At 39.1% G+C, this 18442-nt stretch overlaps 1 long non-coding RNA gene across 3 annotated transcripts; it reads right to left on the reverse strand.

Moving 5' to 3' along the window:
- Positions 1-442: 442 nt before the first annotated feature.
- Positions 443-7924, reverse strand: LOC134857264 (uncharacterized). Of its 3 annotated transcripts, none has more exons than XR_010164890.1 (3): positions 7500-7924; positions 5877-6688; positions 443-970 (listed from the first exon to the last, which is right to left on the reverse strand). It is a non-coding gene; the product is annotated as an uncharacterized LOC134857264 (long non-coding RNA). The 3 variants fall into 3 exon arrangements; XR_010164892.1 differs by lacking the exon at positions 7500-7924 and adding an exon at positions 7284-7485 and having other exon boundaries at positions 5877-6583; XR_010164891.1 differs by lacking the exon at positions 7500-7924 and adding an exon at positions 7415-7472.
- Between the last annotated feature and the right edge of the window lie 10518 nt (positions 7925-18442).

Genomic DNA, 18442 nt, shown 5'->3' on the forward strand with positions numbered 1-18442 from the left:
TTCGACCAATCAGAATGCAGCAAAATCTCATTTCTCAATACAAAGCTCTAGTCCTAATTTACTGTATTTATTTAGAGGGGATAAAGATTTTTTGGTAGATACCATAGGGGGGATTGTTAAGTAGATCCCGAATTTTACAAACGTTATTGTAGAAAAGCAAGCATCAGTGTAAAACAAAATATTTGCCCCACATTTCGAAATCTATGTTGTTGCGCTACAATCACTTTACTTCGGTACCATCTTACTAAATACTTTTTGGCTTTAAAAACTATTATCCAAGAAAACAACCGCCAAGAGCCTTCTACAAAACCTACTTTTGAAAAAACGCATAAAAACACCTACTTGATATTTTATCCTCAAGTTAACAGAAAAACTGAATGACTAAAATTTCTTCTTCAGAGCAACTTTGATGCAAACAATCACAAAAACTATCCAATGGAAAAATTTATTCGTAAGATCGAAGCTTCAGTTTACAATTGGTTTATGGAGATTTACTCAGAGCAGAAGCCATTTGCGGATTTTTTAATAAATTAAAATTCGATAATAAATTTCAAATTAGGAATAAGTTTTGACTGATAATTGGTAAACTGACAGCTGGTGCTGGTGGTGTACAATAACCTATCAAGGCCCTACTTGATAAATACATCTATAAATTAGACTGATTGACATTAAAAGTATAGAAATATACAACATTGAATAGCCATCATTAACTATCACCCCCTTAACTTTCGAGATCCCCCCATTTTCAGTCTACTAGGGGTTGGTACTGCTCCTCCTGTCGTGCTTTGTTGTCTTGATACTTGAGGTAGATCTTCTTCAGCAGTAGAATGAGCCCGCAGATGCCGAACAATCCGATGAAGATGTAGAATGCCGTCTGATCCGCCATTCTGCTAAATATCTCATCGGCCTTTTTTCCAGATCTAAGGTTGGTGTTTCTTCGTAGAAGACTTGGGGACGGTATCTACGTTTCCTTAAATATAGTAACATGTGAGGATGGGTGGGGAGGGCGACATTTTAATTCACTTTTCAGAACGACCCGCCGAACACCCCCCCCCCCCCCTCCCCTCCGCATTTTTGGCCCCGTTGCAGCAAAACTTTTTGTCTGACTGGTCATTGAATGATTCTGGAGATTTGTCGGTGCCATAAGAGATTTGAACGGAATAACATAAATATCAAATACAAAGTTCCAAACACTGGTTTCAATCACTATAGGCGTCCATTCTCTGTCTATTAATGAAGCAAAACATTTTTCTCAAATTTATCGAAGACTATGCACTGAGAGGAGAAACAGAAGCTGACACGATTTGCGGTTCCAGTTACATTTATAAAATTAATTCAGAAAACACCTGAAATACTGCAGATCGCAGCATTATCTCCAGGAGACAAAATGAAGCGTACATCAACACAAATAAACAAAAAAAATCACAAAAAATTGTCTCACATTTTTCACAATTTTCAGGGTTTTCAAAGTTTGTGCAGATGAAGAAACTCAAATGAGGCAACCAACACAATGCTAGCCATGATAATATTAACCCACCAAAATGACAAAACGATCAAGCAGAAAAAACATTGAGGCCTTAAAAACGTTTTTCAGCTTTTCCTGCGAGATTTTATGCTGATGAGGCGCGGAAATAAGATTTCTCTTGAAGGGCATTCCAAAAAACAAACTTTTCTCAGATCGACCCAATAAATTTTTCGAGCTCAACCAAACACATTTGAGGTCCTATTTTGAAAAAAATTTTTGCGCGGCCAGGCAAACTTCCAAAAAATCTCAGAAACGTTAAAAATTTGACCAAGTAGTAGCGTTTTTTTGGCAAGCGCTCACCCCTTGAAATTAAATTATATTCTTGACACTTAAGAAAAAATTGAAGGTGGGTCAAGTGATATCGCTACTGATACTTCTTTGCTCCTTGAAAAATTTTCTTCTAATGTTTTCTGAAAACGAGCTGACCGAATAAAAACCTCGGCATAAAAATGAAATCCAAGAACATTGGGTGGCCTACATTATGAAAGCCAACACTCATTTGGCCGAGCTTTTTTGAAAATAACCAAAACATAAATGAATAAATTTGTCAGAACATTTATGTGTAAAGCATTGCAATGTACCATTCAATGAAAAAATGTAACAAGCGAACATTTAGATGCGTTGAAAATTCGGTTAACATCAGAGTGTTTGCTCTGTTAGTTTGATTTCTAAGATTTATCTAGAAAAAAAGTAAGCTTTGCGGCACCCCACCCATACTCCAATCGCGCGGGGGCGCGGAGGGGGTGAACACGTGAACGGATGGGAAAGGAGGAAGGGTCAAACGCGAGTTTTATGTAAAATGATTAGGTTTAGATTTCGAGCATGCTGTGAGTATAGCAGAAAATTATACTGGATTTGAAATTGATTATAATCCAAGTTAATGAATTTTAATTGATTGTTTTTTTTATAAAGTAATCGATTATAATTAAAACAAAATCTATTTCATGAACTTGAATTTTGATGATTTTTCGACTTTTTTACGAAAGTAGGTGACGGAAATTTTTTTATTATCAGCCAAAAAGTATTATTCTCTTAAGCCCAAATTGAAGGTATATTTTCCTGGTTTTAACGCGTAAGTGGAGATTTAATCCGTATCAGAGTTCCAAACTGAGTGGAGGCATGTTTTTAGTAAATTTGAAGTTTGCAATTTAGGAAATATATCACTTTTTACTTTACATTGTGTGTGTGGAAAGGTTTTCAAAAAAATCTCAAAAAATTTTTTTTCTCCAGTTTTGTTTTTAAGTAATCAATATTTTGAGTCAAACACTAGCCTATAGACTTCAAAAGGCAGTAGAAAAACTCAGGGAAATTATAAACAAAAATTCTAGGTGATAAAGAAGTCCGTTCACAGCTCAAATAACCACCCCAGATCACAGCGGACTGGTTAGTTTTGGTTTAATTGGCAAAAATTTTGGGTTAGTTTGCCAAAACTGGATTCAGATCAGTTTTTCTTGAAAAAATTGTTCCGACGTTCATATAAAAGAAAGAATGTTTGAGAAGAGGAAAATAGTGCATTAGAAAACTTTGTGTTTCAGAAAAGACCAATTCATTTGTTGGGATTTTTTCTAATGCTATCTTTTAATCATTCTCTTATAAAACCTATAAAAAAACAACGACCGATCAAATATTGAGGCTCACAAATCTTGGAACTCTCCCAAAAATGTGAAAAAGAAAAAAAATAGGACATTTTGCCTGCCTTTTCATGTGATTCACTTATAAAATGTGAAAATTTGCGGGTAACTTTTCACTATGTATTGCTTTTTTTAAGTATTCAGTAGATGTTTTTCAAGCACAAAACTCGTTATTGTCGGTTATTTTTGACAATAATAAAAATTAATAATAATTGTAGTTCCTGCGAATCGCAGAGGAGCTATCAGTAGGGCTTAACAGTTCTATCGAGGATAGTCCATTTGTATCATCTCCCCGCATTCCAGAAAGTGTTATTTTGCTGAGCGAAGCTGTTTTTTGCGAATCAAGGCCGTTTTCTTGCGTCTAGAACTTTTACGTGGTACCACTATTGCGGCCAAATTTTGTCAGGTTGTAAGGTTGTGGTAGACCTGAAGCTGGAGGTCAAGTGAGTGCTTGTCCTCACACACTATCATTGCCATGGCTTGGGATCGAATACACGATCTGACAATTTCAAAGTGAACGCCTTACCACTGTGCTAAGTGCCTCCTGACTATATCATTTTCCTGATGACTAGAAACTTTGATTACTTTGTAACTTTCGGAGCAATTTATAGATGTTCGCATGGTCAGAAATCTACTGCCACAAGATTATTTTTGTAGTTTTTTAAAAGTGGCAATGATTTTTGAATACTTTTTGAGTTTATATTGCATGGTCAGACAACATTTTGGGAAAATCCATAATAAGCAAAAAATCGTAACAAGAAGGCCATGAGCAGGAGGTGACCACTACCTCTCAGTTTTTGAGGTGACCACTACCTCTCCCATAAAGCCCGTGAGTCAGTGTTTGCCAATGAATCTTCTTTTACTGTTTTCAGCCTTTTCTGAATTGTCGTTTGCTACGAATTGTCACTCTATGATGTTTTTATGTGTTCATATAAAAAAATTTCACAAAATCTAGAAAAGAAAAGAACAACTTTTTTGCCGAATAAAAGCTGATTAGCACAATTATTGAATGGTTTTTGAATCCGTAAAAATTTTCAGATTTGTGACTTTTTTTTAAGCCCGATTCAAATTATTTGCCTACTCTACTTAGGCACTTGTCAAATGAAAGATGAAATTTTGAATTTTTAGATTTTTTCATCTGCTTGAGCTCATGATTTAGAACAACATTTGATTGGTTTCTTGTTATTTAAAACACCTGTTCAGATTGTATTAAAAGCGGAAAATTTAAACAAAACTATAGGAAGTTAAATAACATTAATAGCTTTCAATGTCAATTAAATAAGTTTGCTTAGAGTTTTAGCAGACCTAAAATAGTTTAGTTGATTTACCTAAATTCTGGCCCAAATTTTTCATCCAAAGGGTGTAATTTTTCGCATTTTTAGTCTATAAAATTTATGACAAAATCAGCGGTTGAATTGCTAGCAAAACTGAAAAGTTTAAGAAGCAATGTTTAAGAAGAGTACAAAAGTTGAAAAGTGAAAAGTTGCTCAATTTCAGGTGCAAGCATTTAAGTGAAACGAAAATAAGCAAACAATATAAAACCACACGAAAAGACACGACTTTTTAAAACGCGTTGATCTGACTTTTTTTGGGAACTTTGACGAAAACTCGAAAATCAAATTCATTGAATCAGATATAAATTTACATACAGACAGACAGCAAGCGCGGACAAAATTTTGACGAGGTTTTGAAGTTTACAGGAAAATTTAACAAGAATAGTCAGTTGCTGTGCAAGTAGCGCAGAATAATCCGGCCACGTTCATGAAAAAACTTTATAAAATAGTTTTTTTTTCAACTAGTGTCGTTTTGTAGGCGGAGTGTGATGAAAAAACTAGATAAAAGCATTATAGTGAATTAGTTATGGCCGACAAAAAATGAATAATGAATAAAAACAAAAGTGAATATCAAACAAAAAAGTTTTTTGAATTGAGTTTTTTGCTAATGAAATCAAAAATTTATTTTAAAAGACCTGTTCGCTGGCTTTACACGCTCGAAGTTAGACTAAAACTCATAGATCGATTTCTTGAGACTTTTTGTTCTGAATTGTGCAATAACTCTTTTAGCAAACTAAAGCCAGCCTTAATGCTTTCAGTCTTAGTAAATCCTTCTCCCCACTACACGCACAAATGAAACATAATTTTTGGAGACGAAAAATTGTTTATTCATTCTGGTTCTCCGACGGTGGTCGGAACGATCTGTTATATTTGCACAATATTTGACTACTCTTGTGTAAATCAGTATTTGGATCATTATTGTGTGAATACATGTCTAGTTTGTCCAAATCATAACTTACATGATCGTACAAGACTTTTTATGATTTTACGGGGGGGGGGGGGGCATATTTAGTACTTTTGCGGCTGGTCAGCCAAAATGGGGGGAGGGGCATACTTGCCGTTTTTTAGAGCCCCAAGGATAAAATGATAGTTCAGCCAGAATTTAAAACGGGAGCACGATATAATCTATGTGCAGCGAGACTAACACTTACTAAAAAGATGATAAAATTTACAATATAGCCAGCTATTTATTCCCAATGATGCCCAGAGGCGGATCCTTAAAATAGTACCAAAGAAGTTGTAAAGCGTAGCCAGTATTTGAATTTTGGTTTCTGATCGGAGGAGGAGATGGACGCGGGGGAGGGGGAGGGGGGATTCAGCAGGAGGCGGGGTGGGGGGTGGGGGGGGGGGGCGGGGTCGTTTGGTTGATTCGAATGATATACTTACAAATTGTTGTTATTGGCTGAGTAGTATTTGGGCGATTGTTGTTTTTGAAGCCAATTGTCTGCAGTAGCGCAATGAGTGTGAGTGATAAGAGCAATCTGGCGGACAAAGAGTAGAGCAGTGCAGGGTCTGAAAGTGAACGTATGCGGATGAGATAATTAATGGGATGATAGGCCAATCCGGTTTCCGGTTACGAACAACTGATGTATTTGATTGACTCCGAGGGTGGAAGCAGGAAAGAAACGCAGACTGCTCCTCCGAATTGTTGTCGATTTGAACTTGAAAAACAGGAGAAGCGGTACAAAATTAAAACGCTGATGACGACACACTGCTGAAGATTAATACGATTGGTTCGAGACCGAGGAGAGGTAACTTTTTTCAGCAAATTTATCAGCACCCACTTAGCAGTTATTATAATACGATAGATTTGGATTAGAGCCTGCGTGGGAGTAACAAACAGTGCTTCCCTCTTTGGCTAAATAAATTATTTCAAGGGGGTAACTAGCTGTTATATATACGGGCCCAAAATGCCATGTAATTTTTGCACCAGTTAAAAGGAAAATTTAGGCGAAATTGGTTATAATTGTAAAAAAAAATAAAACCAATCGCCTTTTTTCTGCTGACAAGGAACGGGGAAATAAGACCCAGAAATAAGAAGTTTTCCCGGGCAAAATAAATTCTATTAGGCTAATTTGTTTTATGGGCAGCTACTTAAAAGATAACCCGCGATATATTTGTCACCGTTAAAAGTAAAAAAATATATATATTTCAAGGTGTTTCCAGCATTCGACGGTTAGTCTCTCCGAGAGTTGACACTTTGATAATTGCATTACAAATTAAATCCCCAATTACTGTTGCCTTTGGGAAAAGTCTAGGGGAAAAATCTTGTTAAACAGAGAAGCAGTGGGTATTATTAATCCCCAGACAAAAGATCCTTTCCAAATTTCTGACTAAACTTGTGCGTGCTTTAACCAAATTTGAGAAAAAAAAACTAATTTAAAACCTCTATGAAAAAATTTTTTTGAAAAGAAATTATAAAAGAATCTTTCAGAATATACTTGGAATTGGAAAAATAGCACCCTAGAGTAACTTCTGCAAATTGGCGTAGAAAAAAAAATAAGCTATTCACAGAATGCTCTGTCGAGGGCAAACACTTGCAAATTAAATACGACAGAATCGTTTTAATAGCAAATAATATGTACCAGCATCCGTATTTTATGCATTATCCCAGAATTTTCCCATTACGATCAGTGTTTTTTAAACAGGGGAAGAAATCGGGCATACTGGAAACGCAACCCCCAAACCGATACCAAAATTTACATAATTTAATTAAAAGGTGCGATTCATGTAATACATGTATCTTTTATTAAAACGGGTTTTTAAAAGGACATAAAGCTTATATTATAGTACCTAGGACGCTTTTTTCGAATTTCATTCTAAAATATTCAAATTCGGCCGCCAGGGAATTAGGCCAGGGAGTTGTTGATGGTTTTTAACTAAGGGCCAAGAACACAGCAGCAGGGGAAAGATGCAATTTTTACGTCCTCTCATTGATAATTTAAAACATATTGCTGACGTCATCAAATTCACTTCAGCAACTGTAATTGAGGTATTAAATGTTCACACCTTTTCACAACTTTTTCACTGCGTTTTCAGTTTCTTTCCGTACCAGGTATACAAACAACAACAACAACTGCTGCTGCTGCTTTTTTGCAGTTAAGTAAAAGACAACATATAACTGAGCGCAATATTAGTTGCCGAAGGCTATCTATTAAGAGAATTTTTGCTGAATCAAACTGACAAGCTGAAAGGAAGTGAAAATGCAACTCGCAACTTTCCTTTTTTTGGTTAAAAAGCTCGAAAAATCAATCGTTGCAGAAGATCTGCGCATGACTGAACTGTCAGCAATGGACAATTTTGTAAATGAAATCACCACTTAAACAAGTTGACCATTTAGGCTACGTTGCGCAACAATAAGCATATAATATCTTAAATGGCCCTCATTTGCACAAGGAAAAGACGTCATCAGTTTAAAAACAATAATCGCTGCTTTTGAACAGTAAAGGAAATGAGGAAAATGAATTTGAAAATTAGAAAACGGGACAACAAAGCACCGAGATCCGACGCTGTCTGCGTGCGTCATACGGTTCAAAAAACCTTTGCAAATACTGCCCTTATTCTTTAAATATTCTGCAATTCTGCGGCCGCCCAGAAGAAAGAACAATTACAAAAAGCATAATTGACGAAAAACAATGAAACGTTTTTGCAATTTTCAGAGCCCAAAGAGATGAAAGTTCGTATTTGAACTAATTCCAGTGCCATCGATAATATTTTACACGGGGCCTAGGAACTTTGACGGTAAGCAAATTAGACGGATGTATGCTACAGAAACGAAATTAGACGCAAGTTGAATTTTTGCAGATCTGGCATTTCAGACGAAAAAGCTATGAAAAAGAAAAGGCCAACATAATTTTTTCTTAATAGTCAAGTTTCACAAATACAAAATGAACATAAAATGTCAATACCTATCAAAACAATTAGTTTAAATGAACATAAAATGTCAAATCCGAATATTACAGGAGAGTTTTGAATTGAATAAATTATGCATGATTGACTTGTAAAATTTTTGGCCACCGAAATTTAACTGTTACCGCATTTGAGAAAAGTGAAAACAAATCGATTTTAATGGATTTTCGTGGTCTAAAGTGTTGTAAATACAATCGATTCCCATGTTATGTTCAGACAACAAAATTGGACTAAAAATGGATTTAAATCCATTTTTTCTCGCCAAAACAAAAGGCATTATAATTCATTTGGAATCCATTACAATGGACTTTATACTAAGTAGGAGCTCTTTTTCCTTTTCTCCTACCTCACACGAGCATCAATTTATGGCCTAACGAGTGGTCTTACAAGGTTGATAATGAAGACTAAACATGTTTACCATGGACTAATTAGTCTGCATGTCAATTTTCATGACAATCGGTTAAAGTGAATATTGATTTTAATCATAAAAATTTGCAGGTGGGGGAGGAAAAAGAGCCTAAGTAGGAAATCACTTTAAAATGGATTTTTTTTCCACTTTATTTTTGTTTCGCGCCTCAAGCAAAACTTTGCAAGAGTTTCTGCATTTATCAAGTGAGTTATGCGGAAACTTTGCAAAGCGAGTGTACGGCTTAATCCATTTTTAAACCTAACCTCAAATTGGAAAAAGATTCCCCCCCAACGTTTGCCCTTTTGCTCCCTTCAATCCCCCCACTCCAAACTTTGAACCATATGTTACGTTGGGGGGGGGGGGGGTTTGTTGTAAATGGGCAAACGCTAGGGGGGGTGGGTAATGGAAGGGGAGTTAGTCCACTTCCAACTTTACCCCCCTCCCCAAAAAAGTTTCTAATAATTTAACAAAATTGTTGAAAGGAACAAAATTCAATTTTTGAGTAGCATAAAAAGTAACAAAGATATTAAAGTGGGCAGAAAAATTAAAATTGAAGAACAAGTAACCAACATAACCAACTTAAGTTTAAAACGTAAAAAAGTTTTTATGTGCGTTGAAATTCGCATCTCAGTAAAGTGGGAAAAATTGATTCTAATTTAGTTTCATTGTCAGTGTATACAGAAGTGAAAAGATATCGATTATAATGGATGAAAAAAGGATTTTGCTGCCTCAAAAAATAGTAATATTATAATCCATTTTTAATTGATTGTAATCGATTTGTTTTCACTTTTGTGGACTCTGACAAGGAAACTCAATTATAATCGGTTTTTATTCAAGGAAATCCAATGCTGGTTGTCTGCAAACAATTTTATTTTTCTTGCGCTATTTATCTGTAAGCAATTTTAGTCTCTCTCACTTTCGTCTATTTTCCCACAATTGCAGTTTTGCAAAATCGTCTAATTTCCTTTTAAGTGCCTCCGACTAATTTGCTTATCGTCTAATTTCTCAACTCCCTTTAAGTCTGTAAACAAATAACAAAATTCACGCAAGTTATTGTTTAAATTCCGTTAGTTTCTGATCGTCTAATTTGCTTGTCGTCTAATTTCTCAACCCTCTCATTTTACACCGATAAAACTCTTATGAAGATTTCGGACCAAAATTTTGAGAGACTCGAAGTACCAATTTAGCATAAAATAGCAAAAACAATTTCAAGAGCAGTTTGATGCGTTAAACAACGCAGTAACGGATTTAAAGGGGCGGCGGCAATAAAGTAGAAAAAAACGAGATAGGACAGAAGGCCGCAAATGAAAACAAGTTACACGTAATAACAGACGACTTGGAAAATTTGTAAAAAGCAAGAGCACGAGAAAAACGAAAAAGTTGGGTTCATTTTTTATGTTCGTTTAATCTCAGAAATTTGTCCCCCTAGCAACTCAAAAGGTCCCCTTGTATATTATTTTTATACGACAATCCTTTTTAGCTACCGACCTTAACGTTTTTCTGAAGGCACGTTCGCCACTTATATGTACCAACTTTGATGGGTGAGCGCCCACAGAAAAAAAAGCAATTTTTAGGTCAAGGCCATCTACAAAATGCCTAAAATTGTCGCTTTTGGCTCGTTTTTTCTTAAAAACAAAAACTCAACTGCAGAGCATAATTTTTCTCGAAAGAGAAAATGCAGAGGCGGATTTAGGGGGGGGGGACCCCCTGACCGACATAAGGGTTCCCCTTTGGTATATTTTATGACATCAATTTTCGGCCGACCAACCCTAAAGTTTATCTAAAAGCGGCTCAGGCGGCAATATATACTAATTTTGAAGGGGAGCGTGCACCAAAAAGCCGCGATTTTTTTTGTCAAAATTTTCAAAAAAGTGCCCGAAAACGGCATTGTTGACCTGTTTTTCCACAAAATTTCCTGTGGCGCAAAATTTTTTTTATCAAAAGAGGGTCGTTATAATCTTCTGAAAGCGCTCGGAAAACAATTTGGTTGAGCTAAATCAAAGGTCGAAAAGGTTTGAAAATTTTCTGAAAAACAGTTCCCCTCGGAAAATTCTAGATCTGCCTCTTGTATCTACTGCTCCTTGTAAGATATTTATAGTGTTTTGTGGTTCACAGTTTTTGAAACTCAGTTTCTTTCTAGAAATTCCTAGATCAGTGGCTGATCACCAGTTTAAGGATTGATATAAACTCAAAATTTCAAAAATTCGAAAAAAATCTGCGATGTGAGTAAGAGTTTTTTGAGTGGAGACAGGCCGTTTTTTTTTAATTTTGTTGAAATTTTTTAAAATGTTTTTATTTAGGTCGACCAAATTAAGTTTACGAGCTCCCCTGGTATAGTAATAACTCTATTTTGTCAAAATTTGTGAGCTGATGGAAAATTTTTAGAGAAAAACGTCAAAAATGATATTTTACGGCAGTTTTGAAAAGCTTTGACCTAAAAAAAAAACGTTTTTCCAAGCACGTTATCCTCTCAAATTTATTTTATATTGACGCCAAAGATGCCTTCAAAAAAGTTTAACGTTGTTCAATCAAAATAAATAAGACTAAATGGGCAGGCTTTTGAAAAACTGGAAAACAAAACTGATATGAAAAAAATGGGCGGTCGGCACGCTACTGCAAAAGGTTTATGGACACCAGCGGATTTTTTTTGGGGGGGGGGGGGGGTTTGTGGAGATGGGGATACGCTCCCCTCAGGGATTCGACCCCCTGCCGACCCAAGGAGTCAAAATTTTCCAAAAAGTGCCTAAAAACGCCTTTCTAAAATTCGCCTGAGGCGCAGAAAATTTGCTCAAAATAGGGTCGTTTATAGCGATTTGGTACAGCTTAGAAAATCAAATTGGTCGACCTAAACAAAAAAAAGTCGGCAAAATTTTCCGCCCTCCCTCGAGAAAATCCACCCTCCCTCGAGAAAATCCTAGATCCGCCCCTGCTTATAGACGTCGTGAGATACAACCTTTTCAACACTACAAGTGAGATACTATAGTTTATCTCGATTTAACTTTGTCGGAATTTTCAAGCTGAGACCACCAAGATTTTGCATAAATTTAGCAAGATAGCCTTTTTGCAAACGCCTTGCAAGATCTTGTAAGGTAACCATCTTCTAACAAGTATCGCACAAAGTTCCTACAAAATGTATGCTACCTATGCTCGCTCTAATCTCCAAAAACTGATCCAATACAGTAAATTAGTAAGAGATATTTTTCGGTAAATAACTCAGGCAAATAGATAAATTTCGGCATTCTCTATCGATCAAAAACATCATATAACTTTTTATCATCTGTTCCTTTTTGGTACAAATCGGCGCAAGCTAGCCACAAGAACCGGTCGGTAATGTCCTTGAGACAAATTTCTCTTTTTGGCGGTCAGTCTTAATCAAGGCTGAACCGAACTAGAACCAAAAAACAGTTAAAATAGGATGTTACCCCCGTTTTTAGTATATTAATACATGGGCAGGTGGGGGACTCAAACCTACGTCGACTGTTATTTCACAAATATAATCGGCGTTAGCTTAGGCCACTCGGCCAACTGTGCTTATTTTAAATGCATCTATACTCTTGTTTTATATGCATCTATACTCTACATTTGCATTGAAACATCCTACCCCCTGAAGAAGGAAGAACCGGAGCGAGCTTAACGGTCGGCCGAGTGACTTCACGGGTTGCGGTCTTAACAAGGGCGGATCGAGCGCAACCGTCCTGTCCGTAGTTTAGCTTGACGATTCGGGCAAGAGGGTAGTACCCACGCGGACTATCGGGCTCAATCACCCACACGAGATCGCCTGTTTTAAGAGTGAAGTCAGAATGAGTGTGCCACTTGACACGCTTATTCAGCGAGGGAACATATTCTCGAAGCCAACGAGACCAAATCGCGTTAGCATATGACTGCGCTCGCATGTACCTTTTCTTGTGATTGAAGTGCTCCCCGGGTAAAAGCGAAAGAAAGCTTGTGGCATGTTGTCCAAGCAAAAAATGGTTTGGGGTTAACGCTTCTAACTCACGTGAATCAGTACTAACGGGAGTGATTGGCCTCGAGTTCAAAGCCTGCTCAACTAAGCAGAGTGTTGTTCCTAACACCTCTTCAGTGGCTCGCCTACTGCCTAGGATATCGTACAGCACGCGCTTCACGCTTCGGACGAGGCGTTCCCAGGAGCCGACATGATGGGGTGCGCCTGGCGGGTTAAATTTCCAAGTAACACCTTTGTGTGCAAAAATGGTCGGAGCCATGCCATTCCAGCTCTTGATGCAGGCAAGTAATTCCTTTTCCGCACCAACGAAGTTCGTGCCGTTATCCGACCAGATTGTGCTTGGCGTACCACGGCGCGCAATGAACCGTTCAATGCCCATGACACAAGAACTGGTGTCCAGAGATGATACAATCTCAAGGTGTACAGCCCTGGTGGTGAGGCAAGTAAAAAGAAATCCCCATCTTTTTTCAGTGCTTCTGCGAACCGGAACATAAAGCGGTCCAAAGTAATCCACACCCGTATGATTGAAGGGTGGTTGCTTATATCCGAGACATTCGACAGGTAAATCGGACATAATAGGCTGGATGGTACTTGCTTTGCGTTTACGGCATGTTACACATTGATTTTCGATAGACCGAAGTAGTCGACGCAACCCAAGTATTGCATATTTCATATTTAAAACGGAGCGCAAGTAATCTAAACCTTGATGAAAATGCTTGTGGTGGAGGCTGCGGGCCAGCAAACGAGCTAGCGTATGTCGGGCGTCGAGTATTATTGGGTGCTTAGTATCAAACTCGGTATTCACTAAGCGCACAATCCGTCCGGTGGAACGAATGATTCCAGCGGGATCGATAAATGGCGAGTACGTGGCAATTTTACTACTATTCTTAATAGTTTTGCCAGCGATGAGTGTTTTTAACTCAACGGGGAAGAATTCCATCCGAGAAGGATGAATCAGTTTGCTTTCTGCAATATCAAGTTCAGTGGGGTCGGTGATTCGTAAGTCCTTACCACGAAAATGCTTATGTGAAGGCAACATCCTCAACATAAAAGCGACTACTCGTTTATATCTTGTAAAGGAACTGAACCTTTCCCAATTGAACCCGTGTTCGGGTTGTTTGATGGATGTGACATCGGTGACGAAGGAAGATGATGTCTCCAAGCAATTATCAACATCACAAGAAGGACCCTTCAAACGAATTTTATTGATTACACGTTCGTCGGGTATAAACGGCCAATCAGTAGTCCTGAGAATGCTCGGACCAATAACCCAGCTGCTATCCTTGAGGGCTTCCGAAGAAATCCCCCGCGTACCGGTATCAGCTGGATTATCGCCGCTCAGAACATGGTGCCACTCATCAATAGTGGTAGATTCGAGGATTTCGCCGACACGATTAGCGACAAATACAGGTAATTTTTCAGTGGAGTTTAGCCACTGCAAAACTGTTGTACTATCTGTCCACATGTAGACATGATTAAAAGAGACGGTAAGGGCGGTCAGTGTATCATCTTTTAGTCGTGTGGCGAGCAGAGCTGCTTGAAGCTCTAGCTTCGGTATAGATAGCGCTTTCATGGGCGCAACGCGAGCTTTACCAAAGATGAAGGATATTTGAGTTTTGTGCGAGCTCGAGAGTCGCGCACGCAAAAATCCAACCGCACAGAAAACGTCCTGTGAGCTATCACCGAACATGTGGAGCTCAATTGGATCAACAGGCTCTGTGAAGTAACAACGGGGAATAGTCAATTGCCCTAAGAGAGAGAGACCGGAGTGCCACTCGAGAAACTTATCTCTTATGTCTTCTGGCAATTCGTCGTCCCAACTTTGACCACTGATTTTCCAAATTTCTTTAAGTAGAAGACGGGCCCTAACTGTGTATGGAGCTACTAACCCAACAGGGTCAAACACAGAAGAGACGAAACTCAAGACGGTTCGTTGAGTTATTGCTTTATCGAGAGGACGATCCACGCCTCTGCTAACAACCAATGTGTCTTTTACATGGTCCCACTTAAGACCTAAGACGTGTGGTGATTGTTCGGCACCGTTACATATTTCCTTGATGGGTGAAGATGAGGTTTCGGATTTCTCGGGGTTCATTGCTGAAGTGATTTCATCCACATTACTGACAAATTTAGTCAAATTATATCCTCCCAATTTTAGTAATGAAACCAAATCGCGACTAATTTTAATTGCATGGGTAACGTTCTCGAATGAATCCAAGTAATCGTCCATGTACAATTTTTCATTTACGACTGAGGCGGGCTCAGGGTATGTGGACATATTATCAGTTGCTGTTTTTCGCAACTCGAAATTGGCGCACGTAGGCGAATCCCATGCGCCGAATATATGGCGAGTGTACTGATGAACTACCACATCGGAAGTGGTATCCTCCCGCCACAAAAAACGGAGCAAAATTTGATCGCGGGCAAGGACTCCTACCTGGAGTAACATACTCTCTATATCCGTGGAGACGGCGTACTTGTGTTGACGGAATCGCAAAAGTACAAATTAAATTTCGGAGTTGGTCCGGACCCACCAATAAGGACTTATTTAAGGATGTGCCGTGAAACTTAGAAGCCCCATTGAGGACTTGGCGCACCTTACCCGGCTTATTCGGGTTTACGACGGGATGGTGCGGAAGATACCACCCGCGATCGGAACGCTTACGTGTATCATGCGGTTCGACGGCAACGACATAGCCTTTCCTAATGTCCTCTCTAATTGTTTCTGCGTATCTTTCGCGCAGCTCAGGGTCTTTACTTAACCTTCTCTCCAGTGTTTTAAATTGGGCGAGTGACGAGTAATAGTTGTTTAGTAGACTGACATTTCTATTAATCCAAAGCATAGGCACAATGTATCTTTCGCCATTGTGAACGGTTTCAGAATTTAGGATGGATAAAGCACGTTTATCCGCGGCGTAACGGGCATCGACTTGTTTGAAAGCTCCATACGATTCCAACTCGTACCAGGATTTTATCTGGTCGGTCAGAGAAGAATCTTCAACAACACACTTGAAACACGAAGAAGTAGAATTAACGGACGGCGGCAACGGACCACTTATGACCCAACCTATCGGTAGGCGAACGGAACACGGTGAGTTTTTATCATCTCCCAAGATGAACTCAATGGGTCTAACGGCGTGGTAGTAGTCTTGTCCGATAATAACTTCAACGTCCTCATAAGTATATTGAGTGGGCTTAATAGGTGCTAATTGTGGATATTTATTCTGCAAATCAGCAATATTGATTAATTCGGAACCAATCCGAATATTGTCTTTAACATATGCACAGAGAGAAAATACGAAATCACTATTATTCGGCTCGGAGGAAACTGTAAACTTGACCCTCTGAGTCTCAACAACGGTGGTTGAATTGAAACCACTAATTGACAAGTTAACGCGCTCCCCTACTAAGCCGAGACGGTTTACGAGTGACGAAGACACCCAGGAGTGAGTCGATGCACTATCACAAAGAACCAACAACAGGAGACTGGTTACATCCGAGGATACACCAAGTGTTGCAATTGGCAACAACCCTTTAGAAGATTCAATGTCATGTACATCACTAACAGCGGCATGGGTGGAAGTGTTTGTATTCTCCTTGGATTTGTTTGTTCCAGCCTCATTCGAGACATTTGAATTTTCCCTCCGAGGAAATATTCTTTCGGCTCCATGGAGCAAGACATTATGTGTGCTATCACACTCTGGCTTCGGGCCCTTTTTCGCTCTAGAACATTGCCGGAAACTACGATTGCCATTGAGGCAAGCGAAGCAAAGGTTCTGTTCAGCTATGTATTTTGCTCGCTGAGTAGCATTCTTTTCCTTAAAAACAGCACAATTCCACAATGCATGATTACCCTTCCTTAAAGCGCATGGCGGAAACTTAGACTTATCCTAAACCTTACTAGTTACCTGGCTATTGGCTGCAAAAACTTTGGTTGTTTTTGGTTTAACTGGTTCCTCGTTTTTTGCCTTAGATGTGAGTAAACGTAATCTTTCATGCCCCTCGGCCTTTTCTTTCAACCAGTTGTTAAAGTCTAAGAGTGTTGGTCGCTGCCAATTATGTCTAACAGTATGCATTGACCAAGCCTCCTTGAGGTTAGGCGGAAGTTTACTAACAGCTTGGTTTAACAGGTTAACACTCTTTAGATCATCGTTGAAAGACAATGATTTGAAAACTGCTACGAGGCCAGATATGGCAGAGGAGAAACTAATGACATTTTCCAAATTGTGCATCTTAAGTGTAGGAAAAATATTCAGCTTATCAAGATGCGCACCAACAATGGCATGTGGTTGCCCAAACTTCCGTTGCAAGGTGGCCAGTGCATCCTTGTACATAACGCCACTATAACTAAATTCCGCAATTGCGGTTTTTGCTTTGCCTGTGACGAGCGTTTTTAAGTATGTCAGTTTCGTATCATCGGTGAGAACAGCGGAATCAACGGTGGACTTAAACTGACCAAACCAACCGTGCCAGTTTAACGGGTTGCCGTCAAACTGGGCTAACTTCCATTCAGTAAGATGATCTTTGCGGCTATGCATCAATCATTCCGCCAATTCACGAGCGGAGAGAGGTCGATCCGATGAACAACCTTGGTTCGGATAAGCGGAAGAATGTGCGTAGTCTTCGTTGACTGGCTGATAACCAGTATTAGTATGATTGACAAAATGCGGAACTTGTTGTGGATGAACTGGGGGAGTATAAAATACACAGTCCCACCACTAGTATACGGAGCGGCGGTGTTACACGATGGGACAACAGTTGTCACATTAGAAAAAATGTTTCCAGCATTACAACACTGAGCACGCGTGACGATTGGAGTCGTAGCTGCCAATCGCTATAAGTTTGCATCACTTGTGTAGTAATCGTTGATATTAGATGACACAGTATGCGGAACAAAGGGAAGATTATGTTGCGTCTGGACTGGCGCTGCATGGCAATTAGGCGCCGAAAAGAAAACCGGCGTTGGGTTTACTCCAGAAGATGAGAAGCCACCAGCAGCAATTGCAGGTGACAAAGAAACAAAACCAGAACCGGGTTGTGCCGGTAATATTGGGACAGGTAATGATTCCGGTTGCGCGATGGCAAAACTACCATTAGTTATCTTTGAACTCATGGTCTATAAAGGAACAGCAGACGGTGGTGGAAACACGTGTGCACTAGAATGCATATTGTTAACTGGGAATGGAACAGAAGCTTGCAATGGCAAAAAGCTTGCACTGCCAAATTGAGGCTATGGATTCCAGGGTCACTCAATGCTGTGTGCTCATGGTTATGACTATTACTGGTGTGAATTGCATGAGCGAGGACGGCGGAAGTCGTCGGCCCTGACGAAATGGGTACAGGAGTGAAGGCCTGCAAACCTGGCGCACTAGCAACGTCGGGAGGTGCTTGTGAACTAACAGAGTCTACCCAATCATTAGTTCGATCGGTTGCTATTTTTGAAATAGGTTGACTTACTCCTGTCGAGTTACTTTCCGTTACCTTCTCGCTAACCTCAGATGAACTGTCCTCAAGTTCAAACGCTTTCAGTTCCATTTCAATTAGTTGCTTTTTATGACTTTCAGCCAATCGCTCTAGTTCCAGCTGACTTTGTTCGAACTTAAGACGGTTCTCTTGCTCTTTAAGTCTTAAAGACACTTGATACTGCCTTTCCAGCTCCTCTTGGCGTCA

The sequence above is a fragment of the Symsagittifera roscoffensis genome, chromosome 1 (assembly GCF_963678635.1).
Source record: "Symsagittifera roscoffensis chromosome 1, txSymRosc1.1, whole genome shotgun sequence".
NCBI lineage: Eukaryota > Metazoa > Xenacoelomorpha > Acoela > Convolutidae > Symsagittifera > Symsagittifera roscoffensis.